The sequence below is a fragment of the Sarcophilus harrisii genome, chromosome 4 (genome assembly GCF_902635505.1).
Source record: "Sarcophilus harrisii chromosome 4, mSarHar1.11, whole genome shotgun sequence".
Taxonomy (NCBI): Eukaryota; Metazoa; Chordata; class Mammalia; order Dasyuromorphia; family Dasyuridae; genus Sarcophilus; species Sarcophilus harrisii.
Genome location: NC_045429.1, coordinates 375214322 through 375234671, shown reverse-complemented (window position 1 = coordinate 375234671; position 20350 = coordinate 375214322). Strand labels below are relative to the sequence as shown.

Sequence of the window (20350 nt, the reverse complement as noted above, 5' to 3'; positions counted from 1 at the left end):
CCATTCCTGTAGTCAGGAGGACCTGAATTCAAATCTGGTTTCAGATACTTAACAATTCCTATCTGTGTGACCCTGGGCAAGTCACTTAACCCCCATTGCCTCAGCAAAAAAAAAAAAAAAAAAAAAAAAAAAAAATGAGTAGGTTAGGGAAACTATTACACACCTGTCTATGAAATTCAAATAAAGTATGGTTACTTACTTAACTTTATCAGAAAACATTCATAGTGGTTTAATAATAACTAGCATTCATATAACATTATAAGGATTATAGAGTTCTTTACATGTATTATTTTAATAGATCCTCACTACAACCTTGGGATACGTGTTACATTCCATTTGGCAATGAAATTTGTCCACTTTCGTCTATAAAATGTCATTTTACAGATGTGGAAACTGAGGATAAATAGGGCCTTGTAATTATTAAGTGTCTGAGGCAGAATTCAAATTCAAATTCAGGTCTTCCTAACCCCAGATATAGCATTCTACTGCATTACACAGATGCCAAGTTTCTTTTTCAATAGCCAGACCAGTTGACTCTTCACTCACTGACCTTACCTTATGAAGTGATAAGAAATGATAGAATTATAGTATTAGAGATGGAAGGGATTAAGAGAAAGGCAATGAGAAATAAAGTGATTGGTCTAAAGTCACACATTTGGATTCAAACTCAGGTCCAGCCTTGAAGTACATTATAGTATTCATTATACTAATGTAACTCTTATCTTTGCTCAAATTATTCACCTTGCTTATGCTTATAATGTCTCCTTTCCTCTATAGTTCTGTAAATTCTATATATTTTTCAAGGTCAAAGTCCAATCTCCTCCATTATGCCTTTCCAGACAAGCAATGTCAATGTCATTCTTAAGATCCCACTCTCATACTTGCTCCACATTTTCAATCAGTTGACAAAACTTTTAATTTCTGCCCTTCACAACATCCCACATACCTCCTCACTCTTCTCTCCAGCTTTACAAGACTTGACATCTCAAATCTGAGCTCATAGACCTTAGGAAGACTCAGTATTGATTCAAATAACAGTATAGTCCTCCATCATGTCTCAGGTTCTTGGAACTGAATGTGATTGATTTGGAACTCTCCCCTGGGGATAATCAATTCCCTTGCATGTTCATGGCTAATAGGAAGCTACAAGCATAAAGTAAGTGGTATTTCCAAAACAAAAAATAGAGAAAGGTTTCAAATCTCTTTCCTCTCACTCCATTTATAACTCCTGACAATCTTATGATCTTGTTATTCCAATGAAACTTTTCTCTCCAAAATTACCAGAGACTTGTTTTCAGTTTTAAATTCTTTCTACACCTCTTTCCCCTTACCTTTGAGAAAGCAAAAAATATGATGCCCTTTGTATACATGAACTCATGCAGAATTTTCCATGTTAGTCATGTTGTAAAAAAAAAAGCAAGAAAAATAAGTACAAATTTATATATATATATATATATATATATATATATATGTACATACACACACACATACACACACACACACACACACATATATATATATATATATATATTTGAGAATCATTAAAAGAGATAGTAACTAAATTCTTGGAAGCCAATGTCAATCAGCAAGTGAAGTACTATGTAAGGATAAGAGAAGTGGGTCCAGAACAGAATTCTGAGGGACACTTTTAATTAGAAGGCATGATCTATCCCAATCCTTCTATTTTTGTCTGCCTGCATTTTTTATTTCCTTCACAGGTTAATTGTACACTATTTCAAAGTCTGATTCTTTTTGTACAGCAAAATAACTGTATGGACATATATACACATATTGTATTTAACATATACTTTAACATATTTAACATGTTTTGGTCAACCTGACATCTGAGGGAGGGAGTGGGGGGAAGGAGGGGAAAAACTGGAACAAAAAGTTTTACAATTGTCAATGCTGAAAAATTACCATGCATATATCTTGTAAATAAAAAGTTATAATTAAAAAAGAAAAAAAGAAAAAAGAAGGCATGATCTATGTGATGACCGTGTATTTTAAAATCAGCCAGAGTCAGGAATTCAGGTTAAGGGAAAATCTTCAATCTTTATTCTCAGTAGAGGTGAAGAAGGATTGGAGGTGAAGAGGAATCGGAGGTGAAGGGGAGATCGTAATAGCACTGTGTGCAGCTGAGTCAAGAAGCCAGCCAGACCAGAATCCAGCCAGCAGTCTCTCCCTGCCTCTCTTCCTGCCCCTCTGCCTCCACCCACCAAAATCGTCATTTCCTGTACAACACATTAGGACTTGCACAAAGAGTGGGTGGGGGCCATTCTTTCTCCAAGCATATATATTAATAGAGTATAGTCCAATTATTATTTAGCCTCATATGCTTGGGACCTCAGTGCATCAACTCGAACTTCAGCCCATTACAGATCTAAATGAAAATCTAGCATAGGTGATTGAGAAGTCCTCTGATAGGTAAGAGTATATGTATATACTCCAATCTGTTTATCTCTTTTCACTTTGGAGGTGGATAGTAAAGGGTTCACCTATGGATCTTTTGAATTTGTCAAGGATCATTGTATTAATCAGAGTAACTAAGTCTTTCACAATTGATGATCATTACAATTATGGCTGTTATGGTAGAAAGTTTTCTACTTCTGTTCATTTCACCTTGCATCAGCCCATATAAGTCTTTCAAGGTTTTCCTGAAATCACTGCATTCATCGTTTCTTACACAATCATATAACAGTGATTTTTGTTCAGTCCTCATTCCCCTTGACCTCTCTAAATTTTTGAGATTACTGATCACACTGTGCTCTTCAGTACTCTCTGTTCCTGAGTTTTCAGCATACCACTTTCTCCTAGTTCTCCTCTGACTTACCACACCTGTCCTTCTCAGGCACCTAGGCTAGACCCTCATCCAGATCATTCCCTTCAAATAAAAGTATCCCTCAGAATTCTGTTCTGAACCCTCTTCTCTTCTCCTTACATACTACATCACTTATTGGTATCACTAGTTTCCAAGAATTTAACTACCATCTCTGCTAATGATTCTCAAAGCTTCCCATGCTGCCCTAACCTCTCTGTTAACTTCCAATCTCACATCTCTAAGCTGCCTTTCAGATGTCTCAAACTAGATATTCAGTAGATAGCTTAAACTCTACATGTCCATAAACAAGTACATTATCTTTTTCTCCAAAGTCTTCCCCTTCCCTATTATTAACAAAATAACCACCATCCTACCAGTCCTCCAAACTCACAACATATATCATCCTCAATATTCTCTCTCCTCAATATTCAATATGTTGCTAAGGCCTATTGATTTCAACTTTGCAACATCTCTGCAATATTCCCCATTCTCTCCTCTAATACTTCTAACAACCTAGTACAAGCCTTCATCTCCTCATACCTGGACTATTGAAATAGTCCTCCTGGTGGGTCTGCTTGCACAAAGTCTCTCCCCATTCCAGTTCACCCTACATTCAGCCAATAAAGAGATTTTCCTAAAGTTCAGGTCCTATAATCTCTCTATATGTCTCTCTGTGTCTGTCTTTCTCTCTCTCTCTCTCTCTCACACACACACACACACACACACACACGAGCATGTACACACATGTGTAATGTGCACACACACATACACACACATGCACTCTTCAATAAATTCCAGTGGCTCCCTATCACCTCCAAGATCAAATATCAAATACAAAATTCTCTGCTTGGCTTTCAAAACCCATTGTAACTTAGCCTCCTCCTATGTTTCCATTCTTCTCACATCATACTCCTTGCCATGTATTCTTAGTCTAGTAACAGGCTCTCTTGATATTCCATGAATGAGATATTCCATTTCTCAGCTCTGAGAATTTTCCTTGACTGTCCCCTAGGTCTATGATGTTTTCTTCTTCACTTAATGACTTCCCTAGCTTCAACTAAAATTCTAGCTCCTAAAGAAAGGCTTTCCCAATTTCACTCAGTTCTTACTTTTATAAATCATTTCCCATTTATGCTGTATGTAGCTTATTTCTACATATTTGATTAGCATTAAATTGCTAATACCTTAAGGTAAGAGACTCTCTTTTTGTACCCCCCACGCTGTTTAGCTCAGTTTAGTCAGTTTAGTAAGCATCATGCTTACTAAATGTTTAGCTTAATAAATGTTTAGCCATTGACATTAAACATAAAGATGTTCAGGAGAAAATAGTCTGCTGTCTCCTGTTGACAGTTACAAAACATGGTTTATCCATTTATTTAACTTTATTACTTTCTTGAGACATTGATGGAAAAGGTGGAGGTAAAGAATTCTGGGAAATGGAGTTCAGGAAATGGTATAGTCAATATATTTTGAATCTTCCTAAACCACTTTCTCCCACAAAGATTTTAATTTTGTGTTTCTCACCTGAAACCTCACAATTGGTCTATATTGCCAATCTCTATATAACTACTAATCACAAAGAAGACAGACATGGAGCTCATCATTAGTAGTTCTCTCCATATTTTTTTAATCTAATGATTAAACATTCATTAATCACAAAAATACTCGTTAAACATCTATTTTTGGCTTTGTGGGAGAGGCAGTATAATACATTTGCTATTATCCTGTGACCTTCTGGCCAAACCAAAAGTATGAGTCTATTCTTTCCATCTAGACAACTTAAAAACTGAACTTGGGGAAATTTATCTAGTACCTTGATATAAAGAAGCTAAGTAGGAAGTTTCCAGAATCCAAAGGCTAAGTAGGCTGATGAACATGAATGAGATAGTAGAAGTCAGTTTGGCTCCCTAGAAGGAATCCATTTATTCTCTGCTTTTTTCTTATACTCCTGATGTATGGGACCCAGGTATTATGTTGCTTATATGATGTTCACTAAATGGTTTCTTGCCTGGAATGCCATATATTCTCACTCATGAGTTTTAGAATTTCTAAATTCTTAAAGAGTCACTTCAAGGACCATCTTATGAAAGAAGGTTTTTCTGATCCTCTGGAGCATCTAGGTGGAATCAAAGTGGAGAGAGCTTGGAATCACAAAGATTCATCACCACTATATAGGATTCCCAATCTCTCTATTTTTGTCCACCTGCATTTTTGATTTCCTTTAAAGTCTAATTATACACTATTTAAAGTCCGACTTTTTATACAGCAAAATAATTGTTTGGACATGTATACATATATTTTATTGAACTTATACTTTAACATATTTAACATGTATTGGTCAACTTGCCATGTTGGGGAAAGGGTGGGGGGAAGGAGGGAAAAAGTTGGAACAAAAGGATTTGCAACTGTCAATGCTGAAAAATTACCTATGCATATATTTGTAAATAAAAAGCTATTAAAAAATTCATCTTCCTGACTTCAAATCTGGACTGAGATACTTAGAAGTGTAATCCTAAATAAGTTGCTTAGCCCTTTTTGCCTCAGTTCTTCATATGTAAAATACTCTAGAGAAGGAAAGGGGAAAACTACTCCAGTATCATTGCCAATAAAACCCCAAAATGGGATTAGAAAGAGTTGAACTTGATTTAAGAATGACAACAATTCTACAAGTTCCATTTATTCTTGATTAATGTAGATATTCAGGGATACTCTTATGGCCCTCCATATGCATATTTATCATTCAGAAAACAGCAAAACACTAAGTACTAGAAAAAGAAATGCACATAGAATTATGGAATGTTGTCCACATACCTGCTTTTTTGTTGTTGTACTTAGACCTGTTTAGCATCTTAAATACCTGGTACTTAGTGAATCAGACAACTGTATAAATTTAAATATTTGTCAAACTATGTGTATCATGACAACTGGAATTTTGATTACATGTGGATGCATATTTGTAAATAGACTAGAAGCTCCATGAGGGACAAGATAACATTTTGTTGTTGTTTTTGCTCTTCTCACAGTAATTAGCACAATGCCCTGAATCTGTTAAATGCTCAATAAATGAAAGTTGATTGAATGTTTATAATTATAAGATAATTTGAGAGAAAACCAGGCTCTTTGTGCTTAGAAAAAGTAGTTAAATTATTTTTCATGATTCACCATGTTAATATTGAGGAAAATTGTAACTATATTCCATTTTAATGAATCCTGATTGGTCATGAATATTTCACTGAAAACTCCTGTAGTGTTGTACTATCAGTTAATGACTGACAATAAAATTCTGCCATAATACTTCTGAATTTCTACCTTACCCATCTTCTTTATAGCATCATTGGGTTCAGTGAGAATATTAGCTCCAAAATAAAGTTATGTCCATGTATTATTTAGAGAAGCAATCAGATTTTTTTCAAGTCAGTTCCATGGAATAGTTTCTTAAGGAAACAATTACTAGTATAAAAAAATATATTTCTAAGGCATATTTGCTCCATCCTTTAGGCCAAAAAAGGGAGCTATTAGAACTTTTAGAAGTTAGTAGCTACTTCATCTTTTGAAATGTTTTTACATGTGATGCAACACCATGGTGATATCTTTATATCAATAGATGCTTGAAGTCCTCTCTAATAGGTACAGCCTTAGATTATTTGATCTTTATCTTTAATCATAATTATTCAAATGACTTACTGAGGAAAACTGGATTTTGCTGGAGAGGAAGGAAGGAAGGAAGGAAGGAAGGAAGGAAGGAAGGAAGGAAGGAAGAGCAGGAGGGAGGGAGGGAGGCAGGGAGGGAGAAGTCCTTTTCTTAAAAGATCATTTAAACAAATTTTGAATGGGTCAATGAAAATAAATTCAGTAGAAGCAGCTCTAATCACACTACAAGAATTACCTTCTCAAAAATAGACAGGATTACTAAGGAAACAAAAAAGCATTCACTATGATAGCAAATGAAGAGCCTATCTATTAAACAAAACTGCCACTAGTATTTCTTCACCCAGGAAAACAACTTCTCCATACAAGAATAAAATACAATTCAATTAAAACTGTTAAACCCCTTCTATGTCTAAAGCACTTTGGTGGGGGTGGAACTGAATTTCTGTGATAGTCAAAAATATAAAATATAATTGTCTTCATTATTTCTGAGTGCATAGAAGTTAATTGTTGTATTGATGTATTGATTAAAATATAAAATAGGACTGCTGATACCATCAAATAATTATGAATTTGGGGGCAAGAAATGGTTCTATGATTATGCTTAACATAACATAACTAAAATGAAAAATTCTGATCAATTGTAACCATTCATTCAAAAGAATCATTGAATATCTACTATAAGCATTATGTTGTATAAGATGCTGTGTGAAATATAAGGAAGAATAAAGTGTAGCACTGTCCTCATGTATCTTCCAAACTAATAGGAGAGAAAAGAAATATATATATGTATATATGTATAAGCAATTTTAATAAAAAATACAAGAACACAAAAAGAGAAATGACAGCTTTATTTTTATTTGTTCATGTAAGAAAAAGGTCACAATCAGATATCTAAGTATAAATTACATAGAATTAAATCACAAGTCCTCAGTCTACCTCTTCTGAAATGTGACTTCACTCCAGAGAGAGAATTCTGAGATGCAAGTATTCATATTATCCTGAAGGGGATTTTATGTTTTTACAACTAGATTTTAGCCAAGATCATCTAAAGTTGGAGCAAAATTCTGATCTGGGTAAAAGGAAAGCTCCTTCCCTTTTCCCTTCCCTCCTTTTACACTTACTCTTACACTAACACTTACACACACACACACACACACACACACACACACATTAGAGATACATAATGAGGTAAATGCCTAGTGCAGGAGCCTTGGCTACCCCAAAATTAAGTTAAATAGCTAAAAATTCAAATTTGTTTTCCAATGTTATTTTAGGGGATGTTCATTCATTACCATTTTGGCATTCTCATTTGGCTCAAGCTCTGAGATAACTGGGCAAAAGAACACAGTGGAGCTTCAGCAAAAGAGAAATTAAATGGATGATTAGGTCCATTGGGGTGGTTGTTATGACAACCATCAAATCCATAAATTTAACTGCTGAACTTTTTTTTTCTTTTTCAGATAGTTATATTTCATGTATGCATAAGATCATAGATATAGATATGGAAGGGATATTAGAGGGGAGTTCATTCAACCTTCATTTTACAGAAAGAGAAACTAAGGCTTAGATATGCTTGCCCAGTGTCTTACAAGTAGGAAATAAAAGAGGTAAAATTTGAATCTAGACCATCTGATCCCCAAACTTCACAGAACTTTTACTACAGTATATTGTTTCATCCCTAATTATATAAATGTATTTCTGGTTGATAAAAAGCTGAACGAACCTGGAAATAAAGATATAAAAATTGTTAATTCTGAGGCAGAAAGAGAAAATATGAAAATTTCTTTAAATAATTGAGGCTTCTAAACAATGTAGGGGAAATATAGTCACCACCCCATAGTGAGCAGTAGAGATATAAGAAAGAATGTGATAATGAGGCAATTACCAAATAAAAGCTAATCAACAAAGCTGAATGGTATAAATTCACTTGGACCTTATTGTAATACTGCCATCACTGCTCTCAAAAACAAAATTGAGACTAAAAATAACATAGTAAAATGTAGCTTTAGAAGGAGAATTAAGATTTATAGGATTGTAGATTGACAGCTGGAAGGGCTCTTAGAGGTCATAAATGTTAATATCTTCATTTTTCAAATGGGGAAAATAAGGCTGATAAGAGTATTAAGTGAGAGACAAACTTGTCTTCATGACTCTGAATCCAATGCATATCTACTATAAAATACCATCCTTCATTTATATTTCAAGTCATGAGAAAATCACTGACACAATGTTTTGTACAATCACTGACAAACAGAATTTGTTGTTCAATTGTTTCCCAGTCATGATTGACTCTCCTTAACTCAATTTTTTTTTTTTTTTTTGGTTTTGGTTTTTTTTTGGGGGGGGAACGAAGGGGGACAGAGATAACAAAGGGCTTTGCCATTTCCTTCTATAACTCATTTAACAGATCAGGAAACTGAGACAAACAGGAATGAGTGACTTGCCTAAGGCTACACAACTAGTAAATGTCTAAGTCTAGATGTGAACTCAAGAAGATGAGTCTTCCTGGCTCCAATCTTGGCACTCTGCAGTGAACTCTTATGGCTCAGACAAATTTCTAGCCTAAGTTGATGATATGTACCAATGAAATGAAGAATTCTGATCACTAAAGCAATATGTTTTTCACCATGAAAAGAATATTAATGACAAAGAATATGTTTTACAATGAAAATAGGAAAAAAAAAACATTCTCAAGTACAACAGTAAAGAAATCAGTATTACCATTACCATTGGAAAAGCAATGCCAGTTAACTTCCTTATGAGTCCATGCATAATTCTCTTTACTTACCTTTCCCTAAAAGAATATATATTCCTGAAGGATAAGTACTGTTTCACTTATATATTTTATCTTCAGAACTTAACACAGTGCCTAGCATGTAAAAACTACTTTCATATCATTCACAACAGAAAAATATATACATTCAAGTTCTAATCAACATATTCATACACTCTGTACTCCCTTAGCTCCCATTAAAGCCTTTCTTGCCTGGGTTCAAATGTTGAAACATATTTAGATGGCTCAAGGAAGTCTTTAATATTTAGCTGGATAAGTGAGCATTGATTATGTAGAAATAGCAATGAGTGTTTTCTCTTTTAAAAAAAATTTACATTTAAAAAAAAATTCATTAAACTAGCTTCTGAAAAGCACACTTTAAAGTTCCTGAACTGCAAAAGGTTATTAGTGCAAAAAACTATAATGTTGCTGTTTGGATGTGATAGCTTCCAGCTTAAAATTCACAATTTGGAATTACTAATACTAATAAATATCTTTATTTCTATCATTATTTTGTGTCTTTGGCCTGTTCTACATCTGCTGAGTCTCTTTTATGTGTCTGCATATGTGTTGCCAGAACACTCTGCAGGAGGATGAAAAGAACTCTAGGTCCCTTGTGTTGAACCAATAGCAAGGAGCTAAAGTAAACTGGAAAAGAAAAAAAGAGATTAAAAAAATATATAGTGACATAAATTGAAATTCTAGCCCTCTGTAGTCAAGGGGCTGCCACAACTTTGAGCTGACTAGAGTATTCTCAGGAGTCAGTCCTTTAAATGAAAAAAGTGTAAAATAGCATTCACCACTCAAACAGGATTTAAACAAGACATCAGGGGTGTTTCTAAAATGACTAGAGCTCCTGCCAGCTAAAGATATTTTTTTAGTCCCTTCCTTTACATTTCACTGAGGGAATCATGGACTCAGAACTGGGAAACTTGAAGGCACTTGTCAGTAGCAGAATACTATAAAGCCAGAGACTTCCACCCATTCTATTCTGTTTGCTTATTTCTTTGCAGACTTGCATATCTCTTAATATGTATTTTTAATACACTGAATATCAGTGAACTCTTGTTTCTCTGAAGTGGGAAGAAGTTTAGAAACCATGCTAGCATTCCTATTAGAATCGGATGGCTCTGAAGTCATAACTTTCCTTGTCAGCCTGGCAAAATATAAATAAAGCAATTAAATAGGAAGAATGTGGTTCCTTCCCATTTCATTCTGGTGAGCTGTTTTTTCTCCATTATGAAGGCCCCCTTCAAGTGTTTAGTCAAGTTTAAATAGTCCCAGAGCACTGAAGAATATTCTAAGTACAATATGCTCTGGTAAGGGTCTTTGATTATACACACATACTAGATACAGTGCTGACTTTATAGCTGCTGCAAAAGGAAATTGCTCTATTTATAAGAACAAATTTATTCAGTAGACAGCAGCAAAACACACCAGGCAACTTGAAGAGGGATGAGGGGAGACTTTGCTCATTTCATTAACTAAGATATCATGTTGTCAGAAGCCTCATTGAAATCAAAAGGAGAACGAATACCAAAGCTTTCTTTTTGGTGGTAGCAAAGAATTGTAAACAAAGTAGTGGTCTGCAAAATGGGGAACAGCTAAAGAAATTATGATAAATGAAAATAATGGAATGTTTCTGCAACATAAATTATGGGCACTAAGTATTCAGAGAAATCCAGGCAAACATCCCACAGTCACTGAATTCGAAGTTTGAAGGGACCTCAATAGTCAAGGTCCCATTATAACACAAGTGGGCAAGTGATCATCTATCTTTTATTTTTCAGATTTCCAGAGAGTGAATTCATGACCATTTGGACTGCAAAACAGCTTATTTCCCAGGTAGGACCACAGTTAAGTTGAGATAAACATAAAAACAACATCATAGAATCAAAGAACATGGATGGATGAAAACTTAGAAGCTATTTAGTTTGCTTCTGAACTGAACATCAAAACTTTCTATGATATAATTAAACCGTTATTTGGAGGTCTCCAAACAAAGTAATGATAGTAAGTAAGTTTGTCAAGAGAATGATTGTTTTTTGTCTTTGTGTCTCAAGTCACTAGCAAAATAGCAAATGTATGAGGTGTTTAATTCATTAATGATTATATACGATAGTTACATATACATGAGGTATTGATTATTGATTGACTAATTGAGCCTTCTACTTAACTATGCCATTTAAATTTTCAAACTCTCATGTTAGAAAGCATTTTCTTATGTAGCACATGCTCTATAGTAAGTTTCTCAAACACTTCCAGCATTGGCAGACTGGGCTCCTATCAAGCACCTTGTATTTCTCATGTGATAGTTCGCAATCACCCAGCATTCTTTCTCCATTATAATTATCAGTTGACATGAATTAATCAACAAAGATGTTTAGCTTTTAGATATGGTATTTGCTAAGGTGATAAAGTAAAACAGAAAAGAAAGAAAAAAAGGGAAAAAATCATTCCTTCAAAGTCTATGACATGGTCCCAGTTTGTACTTAATCCAAGAGACTGTGGACTCAGGTTTACAGGAGCACATTTGGAAAAGAGTAACTTCTACCTCGTGGAAGTCCTTTTACCAGGATCCATATATGTTCCCTTCCTATATAGTATAGAATTTCTGCTGGGTTCCTTGCAAAGTTATGAATCCACTTTTCTCCATCACAGCCAGTCTGTCCTAGCTCACTGTTAAGGGAAAATAACATAGGACTATTACCTTCTTGTTTTCAAGGAGCAATAGCATACTATTGACTAATGTTGAGTTTGGAGTCCATTAAAACTTCAAGATTGTTTTTAGACAAGTTGTTGTCTAAACATGTCTTCCCCATCATTCTATATTCAGGAATTCACTTTTTGAATTTAAAGTTAATACATTTCTTCCTATTGAATTCCATCTTATTAGATAGCTTAGTTTCAACTCCATCATCATCTTCATCATGTCTCACTCAGAATAAACTCATCACCAGTAAACTCATCATTATAGATTTCTTCAGATTTTTTTCCTCACAACTCATCAATATCCTCAGTTGTTTCTGTCTCTCTGACTTGAGGACTAGAAAGTGGAGAAAAACATCCCCCTACAAAGCCCTCTCTACATAGGGAGCATTTGCCCCCTTTTGACTACTTGAGCCTTGTATTTACTTAACCATACCATTTAAATTTTCAATAGCTCTCATAGATAGGAAGCATTTTCTTAATAACACTGATCTGGAGCAACTCTCTCAAACACTACTAGCACTGAAAGACTGGGTCCCTATCAAGAACCTTCTATTTCTCATGTGATAGTTCACAAGTCTCTACTAGTATTCTTTCACCACCAAGATTATAAATTGATATGAATTAATTAGTTTTTGGAAGTTAGCTTTTGGAATATGGCATTTGTTAAAGCTGTAAAGTAAAAACAGAAAAAAAAAAAACATTTTTTGTAAGTCATCTTTTTATTTGCCATCAGCTATTTTGCTTGGTTTCAAATACATCATCATCTTCATCAGGTAATTTCTGGTGATCCCACCTACACATTCACTTTTCACTTTCCTTTTCTGAATTTTCTTCCCCCGTTGAATTGCCACCTCCTTAAGAGAAGGAACTTTTCCTTTGACACTCCTAAGATTTAGCACAGTACCTAGCAAACAGGGGATACTTAAGAAATGTTTATCATGTCACATCATAGATTGAATTCAGTTTCCTAGACTATCACAATGATTTTATATTCTAGTTTACATTGAGAGATTATAGCAATTTATATCTGGAGTAATATACATGATCAAGTCAGATTTATACCAGGAATGCAAGGCTGGTTAAATATAAGAGAAACAGCCAACACAATTGACCATATCAATAATAAAACTAACAGAAATTATATGATTATCTGAACAGATGCAAAAAAATTGATAAAATACAACAACCATTCCTAATAAAACACTGGAGAAATAGGAGTAAACGGAGTTTTCCTTAAAATAAGTAGCATCTGTCTAAATCCATCAGCTAATATTATATGTGATGGGAATAAGCTAGAAGCATTCCCAATAAGATCAGATGAAACAAGGATGCTCATTATCACTACTATTATTTAATGTTCTACTAGAAATATTAGTTATAGCCATAAGAAAAGAAAAAGAAATTGAAGGAATTACAGTGAGGAAACAAAACTCTCACTCTTTGCAAAGGATACGATTTTATATTCCGATAATCCTAGAGAATCAATGAAAAAAAACTGCTAGAAATAATTAACAGCTTTAGTAAAGTTGCAGGATAAGTAAACCCACATAAATCATTGATATTTCTATATATGATCAACAAACCCAAACTTCAAGAGATATAAAGAGAAATTTCATTTAAAATAACGTAAACAATACAAAATAATTGAGTCTATCTGCCAAGACAAACCCAAGAACAATTTGAACACAACTACAAAACACTTTTCACAGAATCTAAGCGATTGGAAAATATCAATTGTTCATGGGTAGACCAACCTAATATAATAACAATGACAATTCTACCTAAATTAATCCACTTATTCAATGTCATACCAAACTATCAAAGATATTTTATAGAGTTAGAAAAAATAACGAAGTCATCTGGAATAAAAGGTAAAAATGGTCAAGGAAATTAATGGGGAGAAAGTGCAAAGGTGGACTAGCTGTACCAGATCTAAACTATGTTATAAAGGGGCAGTTATGAAAATCATTTCCTATGACAAAAATTGCTGGGAAAATTGGAAAATAGTATGACAGAAACTAGGCATAGACCAACATCTCATACCCTACACCAAAATAAAATAGAAAAGGATTTATGATTTTGACATAAAAGGTAATATTATAAGCAAATTAGGAAAACAAGGTGTATTTTACTTGTCAGATCATTGGAGAAGGAGGATCCAAAGAAGGACTAGAGAAGAGTATAAAATTCAAAATGGATAATTTGATTACACTAAATTAAAAAAAAGTTTACACAAATCCCAAAACCAATGCCATAAGATTAAAGCAGAAATTTTTTAGCTAGTGTTTTTTATAAAGATCTCATTTTAAAAATATATAGAGTACTGAGTCATAATTATAAGAAGTCATTCCTCAAAAGGTCAAAAGATATGAACAGATGAAGAAATTAAAATTATTTATTGTAATATAAAAATGTTATAAATCACTATTGGTTATAGAAATGCAAATTAAGGTAACTCTGACATACTACTTTAAACCTCTCAGACTGGCTAGATGACAGAAAAAGATAATGACAAATATGGGAGGAGATAGAGGAAAACTGGGACAAAAACACATTGTTGGTGGAGTTTTAAAATGATCCAACCATTTTGGAGAGCAATTTGGAACTATGCCCAAAGGCTATAAAACTAAGTATATCCTTTGATCCAGCAGTGTCACTATTGGGTCTGTATATCAAAGAGATCTCTAAAGAAGAAAAAGGACCTACATGTGCAAAAATATTTTTAGCAGCCCTTTTTGAAGTAGCAAGGAATTAGAAACTGAATGAATGCCATCAATTGCATAATAGCTAAGTAAATTATGGTAAATGAATGTAATGGAATATTATTGTTCTATTAGAAATGGTGAGCAGGCTGATTTCAGAAAAGCCTAGAAAGATTTACAGGAACTGATGTTGAGTGAAGTGAGCAGAATCAGGAGAATATTGTACCCAATAACAACAAGATTATGTAATAATGAACTATGATAGACCTTGATCTTCTAAGCAATACAGTAATCCAAGACAATTCCAATAGATTTAGGATAGAAAATGCCAACCTCACTCAGAGAAAGTACTATGGAGATTAAATGTAGATTGATGCATGGAATTTTTACCTTTTTGGCTTTTTTTTTTTTTCTCTTTCATTCGGGTTTTTCTTATACAACACAACAATGTGAAAATATTTAAAATGATTTTATATGTTTAATCTCTATTAAATTAATTGCTATCTTGGGAAGAGGGAGAGAAGAGGGAAAGAAAAAAAATTGGACATAATCATGCAAAAATGAATGTTGAAAACTGTCTTTACATGCATTTGGAAAAATAAAAGACTATTGAACTAAAAAATAAATAAATAAATCACATCCGATGTTTTAAGTATCCTTCCCGGCTTTTCAAGACCAAATTTGATAAGCTTGTAATCCATGTATTTTCCATTATTTTTTGAGATATTCCCCTGGTGAGTTTTTGAATAATGACACTGAACTTTTAAAGACCGCTCTTTGTGTATAGACATATAATTAGCTCTGAATTCATCAAATTGTATTATCAACTGGTTCACATCTTTTTGTTTTCTCAAAAATGATATAAAATACTTTTTCAAATGTTTTGTTAACATTTAGCAATTATATAAATAACATTTTCCTTATCTACTACTGAGGCAACTATAAAAAAAGAAAAATAAGCTTAAACTAACATGCCCCATTCTTGATAAAGCTTCTGCTACCTCTTTATAATAATTGTTTATCTTTCTAAAAATGTACTTACCATCTTTTAAAATTGTGAATTGTAGAATGTTCTTAGAAGTCACAGTCACACAAATAGCTTTTAGTTATAGATGTTGTTGTCTTCCTTTTTTGAGAGAGAAAAAAAAATGGGACATTTGTCCTCCAGTCTTATGGTACCTCTAATATTTTCCATGAACTTTCAAATATCATTGATGTAGCAATCACCTTTTCTCTTTCTTTCAGTATGGAAAGAGGCCATGGATGCTATTTCAAGTGGTCTTTATACTGTGGTGGCTAGAAGAAATCATAGAGATTGAAATACAAAAGGATAAAAATCCTGCTTTGTGCAAGGTATTAAGCCATTAAAATTTTCACCAAAAAGTGGTATATTTATACACCCACCAGCAACTAAAAGAAGAGCTAATTAGAATTTGTAAAGCCTAAGAATTTTCATTTAAAATTTTTAGAAACAGATGTGTCACCTTGGCCATGCAGCTTGAACCAATCAAGAACATATAGGTGTTCTTATACTTTCTCCTTACTTACATAGGAGAATTACTCTATGTCAGTCATTTGTGTTCTATCATTTCTAGTACAAAGATCCTTTCTTTGCCAGGGAAAATAGAAATAAAATAATAATTAAAGAATCCTGCTTTCTATCTTTTGTCAAATCTTAGCATCTCATTTACCCAAATAAGAATTCTTCTCCTTTGTTTAGACCTCCATTTCCTGTTAATATCATACACACACACACACACACACACACACACACACACAACTGTAACTGATATGAACCAATATATATTCAAGTAACAAAACCTAGGAAACAAGATAAACAATGATTTCCCAGTGTAGAAAAAAGAACAAAAAAATAGGGGGTAAAGACCAAGATTGGTCCCCTGGAAGACATGAGGAAAATGCATGTTTCTTCATTTTTTGCAAACTTGTGGATCTATGAATATAGAACTGAGTAAATGATGTCAGACTTAGTTGATTTTATTTTATTTTTATTTTATTTAAAAATATTTGTTTTAGGGACACTAATACATTGTTGGTGGAATTGTGAATACATCCAACCATTCTGAAGAGCAATTTGGAACTATGTTCAAAAAGTTATCAAACTGTGTACCCTTTGATTCAGCAGTGTTACTACTGGGCTTATATCCCAAAGAGATCTTAAAGAAGGGAAAGGGACTTGTATGAGCAAAAATGTTTGTGGCAGCCCTGTTTGTAGTGGCTAGAAACTGGAAATTAATTGGAAGCCTATCAATTGGAGAATGGCTGAATAAATTGTGGTATATGAATATTATGGAATATTATTGTTCCGTAAGAAATGACCAGCAGGATGATTTCAGAAAGGCCTGGAGAGACTTACACGAACTGATGCTGAGTGAAATGAGCAGGGCCAGGAGATTATTATATACTTCAACAACAATACTATATGATGATTAATTCTGATGGACGTGGCTATCCTCAGCAATGAGATCAACCAAATCATTTCCAATAGAGCAGTAATGAACTGAACCAGTTAAACCCAACGAAAGAACTCTGGGAGATGACTTAGAACCATTACATTGAATTCCCAATCCTTATATTTTTGCCCGCCTGCATTTTTGATTTCCTTCACAGGCTAATTGTACAATATTTCAGAGTCTGATTCTTTTTGTACAGCAAAGTAACGGTTTGGACATGTATACTTATTGTGAATTTAATTTATACTTTAACATATTTAACATGTATTGGTCATCCTGCCATCTGGGGGAGGGAGTGGAGGGAAGGAGGGGAAAAATTGGAACAAAAGGTTTGGCAGTTGTCAATGCTGCAAAATTACCCATGCATATAACTTGTAAATCAAAAGCTATTAAAAATTTAAAAAAATTAAAAAAAAAATTTGTTTTGAGGAATGGTTCATATATAGAGAAGATAATATATTCAGAAATCAAGATGATCTAAAATACAAAAGATGTCAATAAGATACTTTTAATAGCCCAGCATATGCTTCTGCCTTACTTTTAATTTACAGAGAGATACAATTTTAGACTATTCCATACAATATTGACTTCTGATAATAAAGAAAGGATATTAACCAATCATATCAATTCTATATCCATCCCTGGCAATGAAAATGGATCCCATAGAAGTTGACAGATTCAATGTTTATTAGACAAATATTAGTGCCTCTGATATCAGCAGGTGCTATGGAGTGTATTAGAATATATTAAGAGAGATTTGCAATACAAAGAAAGCATATACAAAATAAAGATTAGAATAAGTACAAAGGAGAAGTCCAGAAAAAGTCCTATGAAGCATCATAGAAGGGTGGAATAGGCACTACATTGGGAATCAGAACACCAGGATACAAATCTTGGCCTTTTTGTTTCCTACACATGTGATGTGGGCAAATAACTAATAATGTTGAGTTTTTTCACTTTCTTCATCTATGAAAATTGTGTGTTTGTGTGTGGGTGAATTGGATGACTGTGTGGGTCTTTTCAGGTTTTAAACTATGATTTGATTATTTTCACTTAGAGAAAAGAGAACATGAGGAATGAGGATGGAAGAGCAGATAAAAGTTGACAAAAAGATAAGATAAAAGATGAACTTTGGGCAGCTGGCTGATCCCAGCAGATAGAGTATTGGACCTGGAGTCAGTAAAATTTAAGTTGAAATTTAGCCTCAGAGACTTACAAGCCTTGGACAAATCACCTAACCTCTGTTTGCCTCAGTTTTCTCATCTAAAACAATGAAGATAACAATAGCACCTACCTCCTGGGAATCTTGTGAGGATCAATTGAAATTTTTCTTAAGTGCTGATTAGTGCCTGGCAGACAGTAAACAGTATAAAATGCTAGCTAATATAAATTATTATTATTATATAATTTTTTTTCAAAAAGGAAACAGTAAAAAAAAAGATGTGCTAGAGCTAATTCTATCTTCCTTTCATCAAATCTGGTTGATATTCAACAGATTTAAGATTGTGTTGACAAAATTCCAAAACAACCAGTCGATTAAATGAAAATATTCAATAAAACCAGTTGTTTGGCATCAAACCTGTTGTTTGGACACGAAACAGCCAATTGACTGCAGTTTTTACTTTTTAACAATTTGTTTTGATATTGTGCCTATGCTTCTGAAATGAAACTGATTTGCAAAAACTATATTTAACTATTTCATAGGAAATTAATTTACTTTTAGTAAAACAGCAGACATTGGTTAAGCTATATAAGTTTCAATTGTTAACCACTCACAAACTTTAGCAACAGCTTGTACTACTCAACACAGCTCTGAAAATAGCAAGTGTGTGAGCGTATATGATTTAACTTAAACAGGATTGTTTGTAATTGCCAAGTCTTCAGAATTGTAAATCCTACATAAAACTCATCTGGATTTTTAAAAATTTGATTGTTTTTTATACTGACAGATGGGTGATTTTAATATAGAGAGACTTTTTTAAAATTAGAAATTATATGAAAGCCACTTAATGGTAAATCAAACTATAGTTAAGTATATTGTCCATTAAAAAGAACAAATTCCATTAATGTCAATTATAAAATTTTGAACCATTTGGGTAGAAGCTAAATCAATAACAAATGATATGTGGAGATCTTTACTTTCTAATAACCTATCACCTTGGACAAATTTATTAAGCTCTTGGGATCTCATTTTCCTCATTTGTAAAATGAAAGGGTTGGACTCCCAAATAAATGGGTTGAATTTAACCTTTAAATTGCCCTCTGGATCTATATCTATGACCCATGATTCTTGATGAATGCAAATAAATATTAATAAATAAGTGAAAATAGATATTAGTGTAAATTAGTACAGAATTGTTGGATGCTTTTTTACAAACTATTCTAGATGCTTCAATAAAATGGCATAAGATACTGCCTCTGGCAATAGGCCTATTATTGATTGTTGAGATATAACATATAAAAAATGATTAGCACTACAAAAGTGGCATATGCAAAAAACTGAAATATTGGCACAGATAATAATTACTGTAATAGTCCTGCAAATGTGGAATGTAGTTTTCAGGGAGATTGGGCTTGAATCTGTAATAAAAAGAAATGGGAGAAACATAGCAATCAAGAAAAATCGTGTAAGAGATTAAAATGTTCTCAAAGGCTATGGAAAACTACTTCTACAGACAAATATGAAAATTGCATTAGCCTAAAAAAGTTAATGCAGATTATAGAGAATTCACTGAAAAACACAAATTTAATAATGCATGGAAATAATAAAAACATAAAGATTAAAGAAAGGACTATTAAACAGATAATTTTATGTACTGTTTTAATATTTGCAGAGCATTTTGCATATACAATCTATATGAATACACACATATATATATAATATATATGTATAAATCTAATCTGATTCTTTAGTCCTCACAAAAACCTTTTGAGGTACATATTATAAAACTGAGGGTAAGATGTTAAGTAACACTCCCAAGATCACACAATTACTGCATATCAAAGACAGGATTTGAACTAACTCCACTGTTTTTTTCTCTATACAATCTAGATTCCTCAAGCAATTAAGAATGAATTCAAAAGAGTAAGAATCATTGTCAGAATTGTAATAAGAGATTTCAAGTCCAGAATGAGCTCAAAATGGATATGAACCCTAAGGATAATAAAGGGGACATTTAGTTAAGATGGGAACAAGAAAAAAGCCAATAAATAGATC

General features: G+C 33.2%; 1 long non-coding RNA gene across 1 annotated transcript in view; it reads left to right on the top strand.

Moving 5' to 3' along the window:
* The window catches only part of LOC116423365, a 53901-nt gene that overhangs the window by 28748 nt on the left and 4803 nt on the right, over window positions 1-20350 (top strand). The window contains exon 2 of the long non-coding RNA XR_004233954.1: window positions 11036-11090. This is a non-coding gene — a long non-coding RNA (uncharacterized LOC116423365). The remainder of the gene's footprint in view (window positions 1-11035; window positions 11091-20350) is intronic.